Genomic DNA, 18,007 nt, shown 5'->3' on the forward strand with positions numbered 1-18,007 from the left:
TGGGTCACGTAGCCCATCTGTCCCTCCCTTCCTTCTTGCTGGATGCAAAATCTGGTCCTTGCAGCCCTGACCTTACTCTGGTCTCTGCTGTCTCAACATTTCCACTCCTTTGGCCAAATCAACCCACTTCTTCAAACAGCCCCACGTGTGCCCAGTGTCACTGCCTGTCCTGCCTCTTGCTGTGATCAAGGACAGGGCTATGCAACCAGCAGCAATCCTCCCCCAAAGCCCACCAAGACCACCCCTCCAGGCAGAGCCTTACTTGGCAGCTACCCCAGCCCAGTACTGCTACTGAACCCTGCTTGGCTTTTGCCTGACCTGCTTGGGGCTCTAACCTGGCAGATAAAGAGCCCTCAAAAGCAATAGGGTGTTTTCCTGTGGGTCGCTCACAGTGAAATGGGTCAAGGAAGGAGCCAAAGAGGTGCCTCTGCCTTGCCAGGCAGGTTCCTAGACAGGCAACATTTAGGGGGGCTTCAGCTATTGCATGTGTGTATGCCAGAAATTGCAGTTGTTGCACTTGGGTCAGAACAGATTTGGAGTTTGCTCATGCTGTTGTGCCCACTTGGAGGAGAGTGTCCCCAGGGCAGGGGAAGGGTGGCAGCAAGGGAGGAACAACACGTTGCTTTTACATCTAGTCTCCTTTGTGAAAGCTGTTGGGCAGTTCATCCAGATTTAATCTTTCCTTGCAAAATATATTTAAATTCTGTGTTATTAAGGGTGGTGTTTTGACAGTGCCCTAGATAGATTAAGCACTGCCTTATCTATGGAGAGAGGTCCCTATGGCCACCTGGAGAGCATCTCCAGCATTTGACTAGATGGGTAACGTTTTCCTATTCTTTACCAGGGATAAAACTGCACTTGGTAATATTAGGTACGGGGATTTTTTTCATCCAAACTTGGATTTTTATAATCTGTCTGCTGGCAGATATACCCAAATCAAACATCTAAATAGGATTAGTGAAGGCAGCTTATTACTGGCTCTTGAGGAGGACCAGGAATTATGGTTATCAACCATAACAGTGAAGTTGGGGTGTCTGACCCCTACAACTTATCCTTGAAAAAATACTATAGAAATAGCTTCTGAACCAGTGGAAAGTAATTTTATATTCACTGAATAATAGAGAAAAGCGCAAACTAAAATAGACGGATATGAATATCAGAATGTATTTTGAGTTCTTTCTTGGTGAGAGGAGGATGAACTTAATCATAAGCAAAATTAGTGCCAAGCCATATTTAACCCTCTCAGCACTTCAGCAAAACCAAACATAACTGCTTCAAGCTTTGCAAACAGAAGAAAAATTGCCTTACCACAGAGAACAAGACATTCTTTGCAGTGGGTCCACATCTGCCACTGCAAGAGAAATATCCAGAGATTTCTCCTGCCCTTAGATGAGATTTAGCTGTAAGGCCCAGTGAAACCTATGCAAAAACTGCCCAAATATTTCCTGGTTTCCAAAGAGGCAGGTGGGGTGATGTGCCTGGGACTCTCCAGATCAGGCTTATCGCTGACAGGGTGGTCCTGTATAATGCATGAGGGCATGGTAATGGATGTACATTTTTCCACTTCAGATGCCTAATTCAAATTAGTCCTATGGACACAGTGACTGAAAGTATAGTTCTTACCTCCTGGTGGTTACCAGTAGCCTGTCTGAACAGTGTGGATGACTCCCAGTGGTGTTCTTGGCAGGCAGTGTCTCCATCTTTTAAAATCATCCTTACAGACAGGTGATTATTGGCATTTTCACCTACGGAAATGACAGCTGAATGGGCTGAATGATCATTTTGCACAGTAATTTATGCAAGTAGTCCAATATAGCACATATTGAGGATCTGTTCCTTTCTTATAACTGGGGCAAATTCCATCTCTAGGAGCAATTTTCCCAAGAGAGGATGAATTATCTAAGCCATCACCTGTCTAACACCATTCAGCTGATATTTATTTCTGACATGTTCGCGTCAGTAGAAGGCTTTCCAACCTCGCAGAGATATTGGGAAATTTCATTTATACAATTCTGTGAGAGTGTCTGATCAAAGGCATACAAGTGGAAATCATTACTGTTATTTTCAGACATGTCTTTAATCATAGACTCTCCCTATTCATCTCAATCATTTCAATTGTAAATCAAAAATGGGTTCTCTCACCACCTGGCCACTTGGTGCTCTTCTAATCTGTACCTGTTGCCTGGACAGTGAAATTTATCCTGCATGCCCTCTACACTTCTCCTTGACTCAAACACATTCACTAAAATTTGCAATGTTAGCCTCACTTTATGTGGATTTTTTTTCTGCAAACAGAGATGATATTGAACTTTCTGAGTATCACCCACTAGGAAATGAGGATAATACTTGGAGCTGCAATGCAGGGACCATCCATGGTGCCTGACAACTTTGCTGAAATGACTGAATTATATTCCTATCAGTAGAAAGTATGAAATGAGTTACAGTTATTGAAATGAGTTACAGTTATTAAAATGAAGGAATAGAGGAATTTGCACTCATAACTACAGAAAGGAATAAGTTTTTAATGCCCTGTCTTCTTGACAATGTATATAATTTTTGTCTGATCATGCATGGGTTCCAGTGCTGTAATAGCTTCAAGCCAGAAGAACTAAGGTGTCTGCTTTCTGGTGTTTCTATGGGATCTGAACACCTGATATGGTGATAGAGCTGGTCTATAGTCTCTCCCAGAACCAATGCACATGCACTTCTTTATTTCTCCATCTTTATTCCATCTGTAAAGATTTTGGCAAGTGTGGTGGGTCAGGTGGAGCACCTGCAAAAAGGTCTATATGAAGGAGGGCCACTAGGCAATTCTGATTTCTCTGCTGGTGATCTTAGATCCTCTAGACCCAAGGGAGTACACCCACTGTGCTCCTAGGTTTTGTTTCAGAGGCTGGACTTTTTATTCCCCAAAATGTACAAGCACACTGAGTGAGGTGGATTTGCCCAGTAGTTCAGGTCAATCTAGCTTGACAATGGCAATAGAAACCTGTTTTGGTTCTGATTATAGTGATCGGGGGTGCTGGAACCTACTAGAATGACAAGAAATTTCAATGCTACTGACTGCCTCAACACCCTGACCAAGGAAGTGTCTTCATTCCAGCAGCTGCAGGTATTGACTCTGTTTCTACATGTTTGTCGTGTTGGCTTAAGTCCCGTTTGTAGTAGCTCTTGATGCTTTTATAAAGACTAAGGTATTTCCCAATTCCCATTCCAGGGGATCAATGGCTCGGGAGGACAGGAATGGAAACTGAAGCCTCATCTGAAATCACAAATTCTAGTCTAGGCCCAGGTCATCTGAAAGTTGTCATCACCTAGAATTTCAATCTACTTATATTTGCCCTGAATGATTAAATATTCATGACAGGATATTCTGCCACACACAATGAGAATATTCAATGTAACCTCACTGGAAAGACTATGTTGCAGATATAGTCAATCTCCTGCTGCTTTCTAAAATGAATTCTGTATTTGTCAGTTGTCAAGCTTTCCTCTGATGGATGTCAGACTAGTCCCAGATGTCCACATGATCATCCCACTCCCGGAGATTGATTTTTTTCACACAAACACACACACAAAAAAAGCTCTCCTTACCTTGCCTGATAAGGCAAAGCGTGTAACATGTTAAATGGACTTCTTATTCCCAGGGGTGGGGGATCCAGCTGAGAACCAAGAGACTGTTGGGGAACAAACTCTTTGCTAAGGATCACAGCAGAGCAGCTTCTAGTGCAACTAGCTGATGGCTAATTTGCTTGGGGCTGGCAGCTTGGAGCTTTCAACAGCCTGAACTTCACTTAAAAAAAAATTATAGTGATTAAGTAAACAGAGCTATAATGGAAATCTTTACTCTGCATATTACAAACCAAAACGGCCATGAAGGGAGCAATTATGAAATCTCAGGACTGTGGTGAGGGGAGGAATCATTGAGCTGTGCTGTTGTTTGTTTTTGTTCATCATTTATTTCCCCTGGGAAGCTTGGCTCTTATGCAGCCTCTGCTGCATTGAGGGATTCTTTACATTTTTGTTAACCCAGTTTTCCATCCAGTCTTGAGCAAGATGAGAGGAAATAAAAGGGGTTTACATAACGTCACAGGACATGATGGGCTACCTTGGGGAAAGATTCCTAGATCCAGTTTCCTATTCCTATTATAAGCCCACAACACAAGTTGCACATTGCTTGCTCTCTCTCTTTCCCTGTTAGTCTTCAGTGACAGGTCTGATTTTACAAAGACTTGAGAGAGTGATGAAGATAATGCAGTAGTGGCAATGTTAAAGCTGTACTGATGGGAACTGCAATGATGATTCAGAGCCAATGGTCTTCTTCTCTTTCTGGAGATATACAATTTGTTCTAGAGGGTCTTTGGGACTTGACTGACTCAGGGAAATTATACTGTAAAGCAGCATCAGGCTTTCAGCTTCAGCTGATTTTTGCTGGTATTTGTTCAAAACCAGAGGGAAATTAGCTGGTGGACTAGTTGGCCCTTAGTTGAAAATCAACTTAGAAATGAAGAACACAACAACGAAACAGCTGGTGAATGATGGGATGAGTGCTAATTCCTAGGTAGCAAAAAGATTGATGCGATCAACATACTTCCCAAATGTATATAATAATGCTTCAAGGACAGAAACTAACTTGGAGAGCTTTTCCTTGACTGAAATGTCTTAACCAAAGAAAGACAGTCAAGCATTTCTTGTTTAGCCCTGCTAAAGCTGCAGTCAACACTAGAACCAGGTGATGTATAGACGTGATAGCTAAGCAAAGCAGCCGGCTACAAAATGATGACTGTTCAAGGGCTCCATATCAGAACAAACATTTCTGTTAATGGCTTAGAGTGTTTCAGCAATGGAGAGCAATGCATGTAGAACAGAAAAAATAGTATGGTGATTCTTATCACATGGCACTATATTATCTAAGGAAGAAAACTGTCCGAGTAACCACCCAGACTTTCCCCTGGTGCTATCATGAGCACATCTCAGGAAAGATGCTGTGTGAAACTTTCTCCTTCCCAAGCAAAGCCCACTCAGTTCAGGTACAAGGTCTCAGAGCTGAGCTAGCTGGCTGCCAAAGCAGTCTGACACAGCAGCAAAGTGGGTGGTGTCTAGGGAAGAGGGAACTGACTTTGGAGGGAAAGGAATAAATGTGGCAGAGTTTTGATAGCAGACTACATCTATCGCCCCGGCAAGTCAAATGAAGCAAGGAAACATACACATGAAAGGAATTGTTACTATTACTCTTATTCCAGGGTGATAATCAAACATATACCTACAGGCTGGTCTGAAACCACCTCCCGTGTTCATCCTCACTTCTTCCAGAAGCCAATTAAGTCCTTCCCAAAGAGATGCTACATGAAACAGAGGCTTTTCTGAGATGGGTAATGGTTGTCACCCCAGCAATAATCATAATGAATCACACTTGGGCTTCTGTTGAATTCATATTTTCAAAGATATGTTGGTTCTCGAGCCATTCATTAATATTAATTAGCATGGAGTCACGTTTCATTTCCCACATGAGTCCAACCTGCAGCATCCTTGTGTGTCCTGTGCTAACGAACCAGATGCCATTTATGCCTGGCACAGAATAATTAGCTAATAGTTGAAGAATGCGTATCTCAAGTTAGTTAAATATTTATGCCAGAGTTTTTCCATTTTGGCTCCCAGCCCTCATGTGGGGCTTGCAGTGCAATTTAGGAAGGATATGAGAAAGTTTTCACAGTTGTATGCAGCAAGTTTTAATTATACATCCTCCATATGGATGCAATTGTTTGATGTAATACAGATGTTGGCAATGAATTGACCACCAGGTACTAAGAAGAAATAGCAAACTTCAGCGAGCAGATCAAAATTTAATTCCCTTGTTTTGACTGGATGCTGCATTATGCAACAGTCACTCTTTTGCTTATGATTCAGCCTCTTTTTGCTCAGAGACCTCTGCTGCAAAATACTTCCAGGCTAATGTATTTTAAAAATGCCCAGGGCTGGAGAGAGGGCACGTGTATCTTGGAAGTAATTGAAGTTGTATCCTGTGTCTTCCATAGAGCTGATTTCTGGCACTGAGACAGGTGTCTAAGTCTTCATATTTTGTTTATAACATCCCTAGATCTCCAGGGATCCACAGATTTTTCCTTTTGTCTCCTGGGAGCCCTCTCACTCTGTGTTGTAACATGCAAAAGCCAAGACTGTGAGCCCAGATCATGTTATGGAAAGCACAATAGCCATGCTGGGGGACGAGATGATAACTACAAGCTGTTGTGTGACGTGTTTCTGCCAAGCTGCTCTTGTGGAGTAAAAGTGTGGTCCTGTGCTGCATGAAGCTTCTGGGCAGAGAGAGACACTGCACTAAAAATGAGCTCCAGCAGAGACATTCACCACCCTGCTTCTGACAGCTGCTGCAGGAGGCTGGGGCCACACAGAGATGTTATCTGGATGAGCAAGGACATCCAGGGTTCCTCTGAGTTGTATGGGGGCTGGGATTTCTGGTGTTGTGCCAAACTGAGGGGGTCTTCTGACTCCCATTGTCATGTGGAGATGGGTTTGTGTGTGTAATTCCCAGTGTGATTTCCAGGGATGGAGCAGAGAATGAAGGTGGGAGGCAGGGATGGCACAGGGCTGTTAGTTGGATTTCTCCTTTAAGTTAGGCACAGAACATCTATTCTATTTACTACTGTAGACATTGATGACATTGATATATGAGATCCCGCTGAAGATTGGTTTTTGCTTAACTACCTCTCCCATGTCCTAACATTCCACTCTTACCAGTGTAGAGATGGTTTGCTTTTGCCTTCTCAGGAGCTCAGAACCCCCAGATTATCTGCAATGTCTTGAACACATTATTATATTGACATCCATGTGACATCCAAGCACTTTCATCTCACTGTGTGCCCAAGCAGGCACAGCCCCTGAACCACCTTTGGTGGAGATACAGTTCTGCTGACCCTTTCATTTTCTGGAACAGGTTGGGCAAGGAAATTCTAGGGGGGAAGAGGCAGTGTTGGCTAATGCCTGTATTAGAAATAATACCAGAAAAATAAGTGCTTGTGATCAGTTCTCACATGAGAAACACACCTTCTGATCAGGTAGGATGGGATGGCTTCCCTGTGAGCTGCATCTGGCTCATGAGAAGGAGCAGCAACCCACACCTTTTCTATTTCACTTGCCACCCTTATGCTCCTGCCTTTGAGCTTTCCCAGTTTCACAGGTAAGCAGAAATGCCCTTACTCACTAGGCAGATGAAAAGATTTCTAAGAAATATGTGGGTGCTCTGGTAGATAGTAATGTACTTCACTAAACAGAGCCCTTCCCTTTAAGTCAGCCTTGTGCTTTGGAGATCCAGCTTTTACAGGCAGCTGTGTTGGCTTTTTTTTTTCTTTGGGCTAAATTATGAAAACCGTGAAGGATTTCTCAAGGTTCCAGTTAAATTGCAGTTTTTGCCATTCCAATCTGCTGTTCCATCTCTGCAGGCAAAAGCAACTGCATTTTCCCTGCCACTCCTTCTGTGCTGTGAAATAGCTGTCATCCTCTACCCCAGAGTTAGCTGCATTGTTGCGGGGGGAAGAAATATTTTTTTCTGTCCATGTAAAAAAGTGAATAGATAAATCTCTTGAGATGAAGAGGCAGCTATTTTGTCCTAAAGAGTGGGAAGAGGATGGAGGAAACAGAGAAGTGTCTACAGTGAGCTACAGATTAAGAATGAGTGCCAAGATATTCCTTGCAGAGGCGAAAGAGAGCAGTCCCACAATTTTTCTTCTCCTAGGTCGGAACACAGGAGTGACACTACAGTAACTCACTTCTTCTTCCCCCTTGAGAACTGGCTGTAAAGGCAGTGGTTTTAACTTATTGTATTTAATAAGGAGGTGAGAGACAATAAAGCAGCAAAATGAAACTTCTGCCTACAACATAGCAGTGAGGGCAAAGAGGTTAGACAGAAGTCCAAATGCCAAGTCTGAAAACTGGAAAGCAGGACTGTACTGGTTGCAAAGCACTTACTCCACAGAGCTGGCCTTGAACGGGATGGATACACTTTCTCTTTGCTTACCTACAGCTAACACCTTTCCTGTTCAAGTTTCCTGCCATGGAAAAAGAGCTCTGCTCTTTGCATTGTGCTACAGATGGCTGACACTAGGATGGAGGACACCAAAGTAGTCTTGGCTCAGGGGTGAGGTAACCCTGCAGCACCTAGTTCTTCAGGAGTTGGTTTGCATGCATGTCCATCAGTAATTTGCAGTGCCTTGCTCAAAGGGCTGCTTGTTCTGGAGCACTCACTATGGCAGGGAAGCCATGCACAGGAAGGGCTTCTTGGGCCCTGAGAGCTATTCTCTGGATAAGGAGGTAGTTAAAGAGTAGGGAGAGGACAAAAAGAGGAATGCTGATAAGGCAGCTACTTGTTTTTACATTGGTCTATAAACTTTTGTTAAGGTGCAATATAAGTGTTAGCCACACTGCCCACAGTGTAAGAGGCTGGGTTCTTGATTGCAGTGATGCTGACTGGAGGCCTGTGCATGCTTCTGCTATCTGTGCTCTGTGCTCCAGGGCAGAATAGCTGATCTGCAGCCCAGGAGACTAAGGAAGAGATAGGAGGAAGGATTCAGTGGGGTATGTGCCTTCTCTTCTCCTTTGGAGAGTGTCTTCTCTGTTCTTTGTTAAGTTAGAAAGATGAAAGCATGGAGGGCCACAAAAACAAAAAAACCAAAAAAACCAAAAACCACACACACACACACAAAAAAACACCAAAACAAACAAACAAACAAAAAAACCCAAAGGAGGTGAGCAAGCAGCTCTGTAGGAAAAGTTTCTAAGTAAAGGAAAAATTCTCCTTCACAGTCTGGTGAGAATAACACACGGTGTTCTAGTTACTGGGGGCACGGGTGAAGGGAGCTAGTGAGGATGCCAGAAAAAGAGTGCAGCAGGCGTCATTGCATGGTGGTGATCTACTTTTAAGTGATACCAGAAAAACCAATTAAATATATAACCTCAGCGCCCAGAAAAATGTGTTAAGAGGTTTATTCGTGTAGGAAAAGCTTCATCTTATAAATATAGATAAGGGCTGCTTTTTTTCCTTCTTCTTCTTCTTCTTTTGGATTTTCTATACAGAAAACTTATTTGGAGTGTAATTTCCCTTCTGGGAAACTCTACCTAGTTATGTTGCTTTCTGTCTGGCAGGGCTGCACAATTCTTGCTGGAAATGGGATAGCTCAGTGTGATGGGTCCTTCCTAACACATATCCCACTAAACCCCATCCTGCAAAACTTTATGTGTGTGCTGCCCTGCAAGAGGGATGGTAGTTACACTGCTGTGAAGGACTGCTGTGTGCTGAAGGTGAAGGATAACTGTTGTTTTAATTAGGATGTACCTGCTGCAGAGCTGCTGCTGATTGACCTACAAGTGAGGGAAAGAGGGAAAGATTTATATTTACAGAGTGTTGATCCCACTCTTTTAATTTTTACTTCTTTCTCTTAATGTAGGGACTCTCATTTCAGGCTCTGTAGAGCACTTCAGGAGGAAATAATGTCATGGATATTAAGCAAACCTTCTATCCTTCAGGTTGCCACCTTCCTTTCTCAATGACTCTCTTGCTTCTTGAGAAGGTAGAACAGGACCTGTTTCAGCTCTCCAGCCTCATCTACCGAAAAGATTCCTACCACTACCTTCCTGCTAAGCACAAGTCAACCTGCATTTCATCTTTATATCCATGTTCTTTAGCCCAAATTAAAACTTAATGCTGTTGCTTTGTTGTCACTCTATAGATGGCTGCCAAAAGCTCAAGCTCAAAAATGCTAACATTAGCCCAATCTTGCCCACAGTCCTCTACTGGTGCCTTCCACAGTCTCTCCACACCACATGACCTGCACCTGGGGCCACCATGCACCTTGGTCTTCCACCCTGTCTGCCTTGCTGTCTTCCCATCCACACAACATTGTCTTGTATTGCATTACTGATGTGCAGTCTTCCCTAGCCATGTGCACACTGAACCTTTCATCCAAACTCTTGACATCTCAGAATGGCCTCTGCCCTTTCCTTTGTTCTTGACAGGGGAGCTCTGAGGTCATACCTCAAAATCATGCTGGACTGGGCCATCACCTTTGGGCTTGGCTTTCTGGATCCCTCTTTTATGTTTTTTTTTTTCTCGATCTCCTTGCCTGCACAGGTCTTCAGCTATCTGTGGACTGCCTTTTTACAAATTACCTGAGAAGCATGGAGTCCTGTGCCAGCCTTTCCTTCTCAGTTCTTCAGAAAAATATTGTTGGGTTCTACCTGTGTGAGCATTCTAGCCAGACAGGAGCTTGCTCTGGATATCCACAATACTCTGTTATCATCCCTTTTCACATCTCCTCTAACTTCCTGTCATATGTGTCTACAAACCAGCAAAATTAATATCTGCAGATGTAGGCACTCTTGTGGCTTAATCATGATGACTAACATTAACTCATGGCTTCTTTATGCTCCTCTATCCACATCCATCTGCTGTTGCTTTGCTTACCAATCAATAACTGGGAATGAGGGCATTTCCTCTTCCCCTCTTCACCCCACCTGCATGGGGGCCCATGTCCATGCCTGTTGCTCCTCAGGACTATGACAGCTTCCAAAATCACCCCATTTCCCAGAGACAAGGTGACTCATGTCCTGCTGGAACAAGTAAGCTTCCTCCTATGAATGTTGAAGACCATCCCATCCATGCAAGTTGTGAAATACCACAATGACACCATGGCTTGCATTATAATGCTGTTGTATTTGACTGATGAGGTGAAAGTGGGGCTAGCTCATAACCAGAATGCAAAACTTCTGTCTTGCTTTGTCTTGGGCGTTGCTGCTGGTCTGTGACACATTTGCAAAAATCCCATTCTGCTCTGTTTCTATCAGAGGGCTCTTTAGTGGGTTTTTTTGTTGGTTTGGGGTTTTTTTGTTTGGTTTGGGTTTGGGGTTTTTTTGTCATGAGAGTACGATGATATCAAAAATGGTCTTTCTTGGCTTTGTTGAGACTTCTGAGTTGAGATCTGTCTCTGCATCCATGCAGCCTGGTCTAAGTGCTAGTGCAGGTGCTGGCAGCTCTTCCTCTTCTGGCAGCACTGCTTGCCGAAAAATTCATGAAACACTGCAGTGAGCGTTTTTTTTTAAATTTTTTTTTTCTCCTGGGGTGGAAACCAAGGCAGAGAGTGGCACAGTAGCTAGCCTATTATCCCACAGCAAGCCAGAAGGAAAGCAGAGGTTAGAGCAGGGGTCGTGCCGACCTCTTCCCTGCTGCTGGAGCCAGATGCTGCCCTTCTGTTGTCCCCCCGGGCTGGGGGCAGTCCCCTGGCAGAGAGGCAGCAGATGACACTCCTTCCTCAGCTCAGGGTGCCCCATCACAAGGTTAGCTCCAGCCTGAATGTGTGTGTCCGCATAGGAATTCAAGCAGTACTGGAAAGAAAACAAAGCAGAGCAAGAGCAAACGGCTCTTCTCAAGCATCAGGTGGTGAATTCCACTGTCTGAAGCCAGAAGCCTTTTTACAGCAAACAAGGGTTCCACCTCTCCCCTAGGGAACGAGGCTCTGCTACAGCCTATCTGTCAAAGGGAGGTTAGCAAGGGGATCTGGCATATGCTTTACTGAAGACACGTCTCAGATTTTCAGTTTCCAGACCTGCTCTAAATCACTTTTCCATGTGGTCTGGAGTGCTCCAGTGCTGTGAATGAAAACCTGTCTGGGCTGGCTAGCCAGAGTGATTTGGCCAATAGCAAGTCAAAGCTGGCATCCATTGGGTGTTTGTGAAGGGCCACAAACAGATCCTGCCTCAGGGGACCCCTTGACCTCAGCCCTCTCCTCCTCTGTCCTTTGAGCTGTCTTTTCCATTGGGGTAAAGTGGTAGTAACATAATACCCTAGGATTTGGTAACCATCTGTGTCAGGGCCAGCTTTAGTCGCAGCAGTTGCTTTCAGGCAGCAAATTGCTGAGGACAGCAAATCAGCCTGGCAATAAGCATCCTGCAAAACTGTTGCCTCTTCTCCCAGGTTTGCCCTGTGCCTGCCTCATCCCCAGCAACACAGCTACTACTCAGGCAGGAGGCAGAATGCACAAGGCTGCCTGAGCTACCTCCTCTCCTCTGACAGGGCCTGTGTGAAGAAGTGGCAGGCTGCAGGGCAAGGATGACACTAAATAGGCTTTCAGCCACGAAAAGCTATTTTTTCCTCATTTTCGGGCAGCAAATATAATTTCACCTGTGTGGCAGAGGAGCTCTTCTCAAAATGCAACACAGTAGGAGGTGAAAACTGCACAAAACTGTGACATCTATCAATGTTTTACGGGCACATTGTGGGCAGGCTCGTCCCAGAGGAACCCACAGAGTTCTTCCATGGCTGAGGAAGCCACAGAGTAGTATGTCTCTTTTATCTCCCCCCTCCTGATGCTTCTGGATGTGCAAGGTGCTCTCAGGTGGGCAAGCTGGAAAGCTAGAGAGCTCATCCCTGCTCCATATGGAAACCAGTAGCTTTCTCACCCACATGATTTCTCATTTGCACAGGATTTAAGGGGGTGATTGTAAAGAGGATGGGCAAAGAGGTATTGTAGAGAAAGGGGGTTTGACTCTGTTTTGTTCTGAGGGTGTAGGTTTGCTTTTTCATCTGCAAGTCTTGCTTTATTGCTGTAAGGGCGGTGCAGGGATGCTTGGGCAAGTTCCTACCTACAGTTCACTGCACAGAGATGGGACAGTATTTGCTCTGCCAGTGCACTGATTTAAAATACTTGGCTGCAGTGCTAATGCACAAAACCTGTTTCCTCCCTCGGGAGACTCCAGGAGCTGAAAAGTTGGAGGTGATGAGTCATTTTCTGTGTAGTAGACATGCCATTCATTGCCTGTCCTTGTGGCAGGCAGTTATCTGGCTGCCTCTTGCTGTGTGCTTTCAGTTCAGGTTGGAAGCAAGATGGTGAAGCCTGGCATGTGTGGGAATGGCTGCCCCATGGGTGTGTGCTCCTCAGAGTGAGAGATGAAATGCTGAGGGAGAAAGATAGCAGACTGGTGGAGGAGGTGAATGGGTGAGCAAGCCTCATAATTTAATATTCAGGAACCTCAGGAGAAGATGACACTCCTGGGCTTTTGTTCCTGCTCTCATTAATATTTTAGAGTTTATATAATCATTCTTAACTGTAAAATGCTAAAAAATCCTATGAGTAAGGGCATGGTATTCTGGACTTCTCTCTCCTAGATGAGTCCCAAATAATTTGGTTATTACATAAAGGTGACCAACACCCACAGTCAAATGCAAGCTGAATTGCTGTTGTCGTCTAATATCAGCTGCTATCTTGCTATCAGACCAATGTTGAGAGAGATATGAACTGGCTTCAGTCACAGAAGTAAAGGTGGGAACTCTGAAACCTAATGATTACATATTTGCTTATCATAGCTAACTGGATGAAAGAAATGTTTTAAGATAAATGACAGAAGCTGAGACTGCTTTTTTTTTTTTTTTTTTTTTTTTTTTTTTTTTGTACAGTTGCCCAGGACTGTTTAGAAAGAATTCAGACACACCCAAAGAGCCAAAGAGTATCACAGTGTTACAGTGGGCCAGGAAATAGATTTTCATTTCTCAAAATGACATCGTGGAAAAATGTGAAGTCCAAGCAGAAGCTGAAAATCTTGTGGAATGGAAGGCTAAAAGTGTGTTTGACAAAGGTGATTTTTTATATTTTATTTTTACTGTTAGACCACCCTTTTTTTTTTGCTGGGTACTATTGAAAAAATTGATAATGGAAGTATCTGCCTATTTTTCTGACACTTTTCTTACTGGGGATTGGACTGGGGGGAGAAAACATGGATAAACTGCTGCTCCAACAGCAAACAAGAGGCTTGGAGTCAACCTTTTACTCACTTGCCTTAGTCTGGCAGCTAATCAAAGTGTGTGGAGGCCCAAATTGACAGGCGAAACGTCACTAAACTTAGACATGAGCTTGATTTTGATAGGTAGGATTAGGAAACAGAAAAAACAATGTGTTCATTCCTGCATGTGCTTCAGACAGAGCTTACAGAAGCTTGTAAGGTCCCAGCAGCAGCTGCAGGTCTGGCTGGCAGCAGCACAGAGCCTACAGCAGCTTGCCAAGGGGTACCTGGGGCCTTGCTGTATCATCTGTGCTTAATGAGCCCAGTCCTCTTGGCACTCAAGAGCTCCCTGCCACTGTAATTTTTGTGTATCCATGTCAAGACCAGGACATTTTACCATTGCAGTATAGAATAGTTTTATGGACTGCTTTATGCCTGCCCTCAGATTAGCAGTGTGACAGCTGAACTCCACCAAACAGTGTTTAAGAGTTAAAAAAAGAACAAATGAAGCTTTGTATTATTCTATCTCTTCACTCTCCTAGATCCCGAAGTGCTCACGAAGTTGCACCTGTGTCATAAAAGGACACTTGGAATGGTTGCATCCAGAAGGTAGTGGTCAATGGCTTGAAGTCCAGATGGACACAAGTGGTGTCCCTCAAGGGTCTGTTCTGGGACCTGTACTGTTTCATATTTTTATCAGTGATATAGATAGTGGGATCAAATGCACCATCAGCAGGTTTGCAGATGACACCAAGCTGAGTGGTGCTCAGAGGGATGGAACGTCATCCAGAAGGACCTGAACAAGCTGGAGAGGTGGGCCCAGGTGAACCTCATGAAGTTCAACAAAACGATGTGTAGAGTCCTGCACCTGGGTCAGAACAGTCTTCAGTGTCAATGCAGTCTTGGGGGTGAGGTGATAGAGAGCAGCCCTGCAAAAAAGGAGAAGTGCTGGTGGATGAAAAGATGGACATGAGCCAACAGTGTGGGCTTGCAGACAAGAAGGCCAATCACATCCTGGGCTGCATTAGAAGAAGCATGGCCAGCAGATCTAGAGAGGTGATTTTCCCACTTTGCTCTGCTCTGGTAAGACCTCACCTGGAGTACTGCATCCAGCTCTGGACCCTCTCAGTACAGGAAGGACATGGACCTGATGGAGCAGGTCCAGAGCAGGGATATGAAAATGATCAGGGAGCTGGAACACCTCTCTTTCAAAAACAGGCTGAGGAACCGGGGTTGTTCATCCTGGAGAAGGCTCTGGGGAGATCTGATAGTGACCTTCCAGTACCCAAGGGAGGCCTAAAGGTAGAGGAGAGGGACTGTTTGCAAGGGCCTGTAGTGATAGGATGAGGGACAATGGTTTTAAATTAGAGAGTAGATTTAGATTGGATGTTAGGAAAATGTTCTTTACCCTGAGTGTAGTGGAAAAATGAAACAGGTTGCCCAGGCAGGCAGTTATCCCTGGAGATACTAAAGGTGAGGCTTGACAAGGCTCTGAGCAACCTGATCTAGTTGAGGATGTCCCTGCTTACTGCAGGGGGGTTGGACTAGGTGACTTTTAGAGGTCCCTTCCAATCCAAGGGATTCTATGATTCTGTGAGTCTATGACTTCTGCAGCTCTCTAGCAAGGGCTCGAAGCCAGCGTTGACTGCCAGCCCAGCCCCACAGCACCATACCTCTCCCCTGCACTTGCTTTGCCCAGCCCAGGAGCAAGCCAACAGCCTGAAGGGGTGCTGGAGAAAGCAGGAATGCTTTGGATGAAGTGCTTGCCTCTGGCCTTCATCTTCAGGAAACATCTTTTGCTCTGCACATCCTCTGAAGCTTGAAGCTGCTGCATGTTTCTAAGTGAGATGTTTCCCTAATGTCATTTCCCAAGCTGTTGATGTAACATTTTTCCCCACAGATAGATCATAACCTCAGGTGGAGTGCAACTTCAGACATGGGGACATTTATGGAAAAATTGTCATATTCTTCTGTCAAGGAACAGTTAAAAGAAAATCTGCAAAGGGATTAGCTGCCATATACTCTGGGGCTTGCTGACAGATGTCCTGAAAATCTGGAAATGTGTTGATCTATCTTTATACAGTTTTGGGGTAGGTTTTTTGTTCTCCCTCCTTCTCCCTCTCCTCATCCCTCTACCCAGGGAACACAAATGGGAATTCCTTCACATTCACAGAGTTGCCTGGGAACTGCCTTTGTGCCATCCACAGACTGGCATTCTGGTCCTGGGATACAATCTAGCCTAAGCTAGACCTGAAACCTCAGTCAACTTTCAGATGCCAGCTTCCCTGCAATATCAGCATTGTACCATTGCTTTGTACCAGGGCAGTTAGGATTTTCTCTGTTCCAACTTCAACCTCTTAGCTCATTTTAAAGCAGCTTAAATGCTGGCCATTAAATATAAATATCTTCTTTTTCCTCTGGGTGAAACTGATGTTCAAAACTTCGCAGTGTAAATAAAGTCTGGAGAAAATGTTTTAGGCAATATTTCAGTCAAATTAATGGCTCTGGCCATTTCTCCCTGCTTTAGCCTGCAGGTCTAGGTATTTCACAGTGTGGCAGAGGAGCTTTTACCTGATTGTGACCCAGGCACATCTTTAGGTTTGGAGTAGCCAGAAGACCTGAGCTCTGTGGATTGTGTTGCATGGATAAACCACACAGGACTTTTTTTTTTTTTTAAAGTGCTTTCTGTTTCTGGATGATTTAATTTCTGATCGTGCAACTTGAAACACTCAGGTGGCCTCTGAAAGGAGAGGGATATGGATGCACACTCTTCCTTTTCCGAGAGATACAGCCTTTTAAACTGTTCTCGAACTCTGGACAGAGTTGCTGCCCTCAGGGAGGAAGTCGTTCCTGCAAAGGCAGTTAAATCTCCCCCTCCTCTTTTTCCCCCCATATCTCTTTTCCTTCCATACAAGAAGAAAATCACTCCTCCTGACCTGCGGGGGAGTCAGGAGTGAGTTCCTCTCTCAGGACTTACCACCTGATCCAAATTCTATGGGTTGCAAATGTGTCTTGTGCCTTGTTCCCTCCCCTGCCTGCTGATCAGAGGAGTGAGGTAAATACCCACTGGGTCCAGTGCTTGAGGGTGTGCGGTGTTTTGTCCAGAAGAAGGATCAGCATTCTTATTTCATAACATACATATGTTGCATTTCTGCCAAACCTTTTTTCTGAGGGACAGGCAACAGTCTAACTTCACTCTTCATCTGTGGGTCATGGGAAGCCTGTGCACATCGAGTGAGCAGCCTATTTGGAGTTTGGATGTTGACATCATTTTTCCCCTGTGAGGTGAAGGATGCAGCTCTCAGTCACAGCTGTTGTATTACAGCAGACTCTGGCAGCCTGGAGGTTTGGGAGACACCTACCCTAATGGCCTTTGGTCACACAGCAGCTGCCCAGTCTTGCCTCTGGTACCTGTTGGTTGTGCTTTTCTTGCAAGGAAAGGCAGAGTGTACGGGAAGCGCCTGTGACTTGGTGTGAGCACAGAACATTGCAGCAAACAGCAGCACGTGGAATCATTTCCTCTTCATCCCAAGAGCAGGGGTCCAGTGTCTGGCCTCTCCCCCTGCCTGTCGAGGCGAGCAATGGGGAAGCAAGCCTGAGCAGATTGCTGACAGTGACTGAGCAGCAAGAAAGACAGTGATGTGGGTTGCGACCTAATGTGTGTATCATCAGCAGGGCTTGAGTCACACCCGTCTGCCTCCAGCTATTACAGCCATCTCCCTGCCAAGCAGCAACCGCATGGCCTGACCAAAATGATCGGGCTGCTGCTGAGCACGGTGCTCCTGAATGGCTCACTTGTGCTGGGAGTACAAGGCAGCCTAGGTCTGTCTTGCTGGAAAGCTGCTTCACAGTAACCTTGTGCTTGAAACGGTTTTGTCTTTGAGGCGACTGTGGAATTTGTTCCCATTCAGCTGCATGAATAAACCACGTGGACAGACAGGCGTCCACAGGGAGTCTTGAAGCTACGCTGCGGGAGCTCAAAACCCTGGAGCCAAGCCCAAGGGAGGGCTGGCTGCCTCCCTAGGTTTGAGAAAGCTGCCTTGCCCGAGCCTCAGTTTCCCCACTGATGCAGGAGTCAGGCCAATGTTTTTGTCAAAAGACCATAAAGTGTTTGTGGCGTCCTCTGAAGAAGGGCACTCTTGTGAACACCAAGCTATTTTTATTATTGGGGTCAGGGAGGAGAACACGTGCAAAGGTGATGAAGCTTTTGAAACACAGGTTCCCA

The sequence above is a fragment of the Calypte anna genome, chromosome 1, assembly GCF_003957555.1.
Source record: "Calypte anna isolate BGI_N300 chromosome 1, bCalAnn1_v1.p, whole genome shotgun sequence".
NCBI lineage: Eukaryota > Metazoa > Chordata > Aves > Apodiformes > Trochilidae > Calypte > Calypte anna.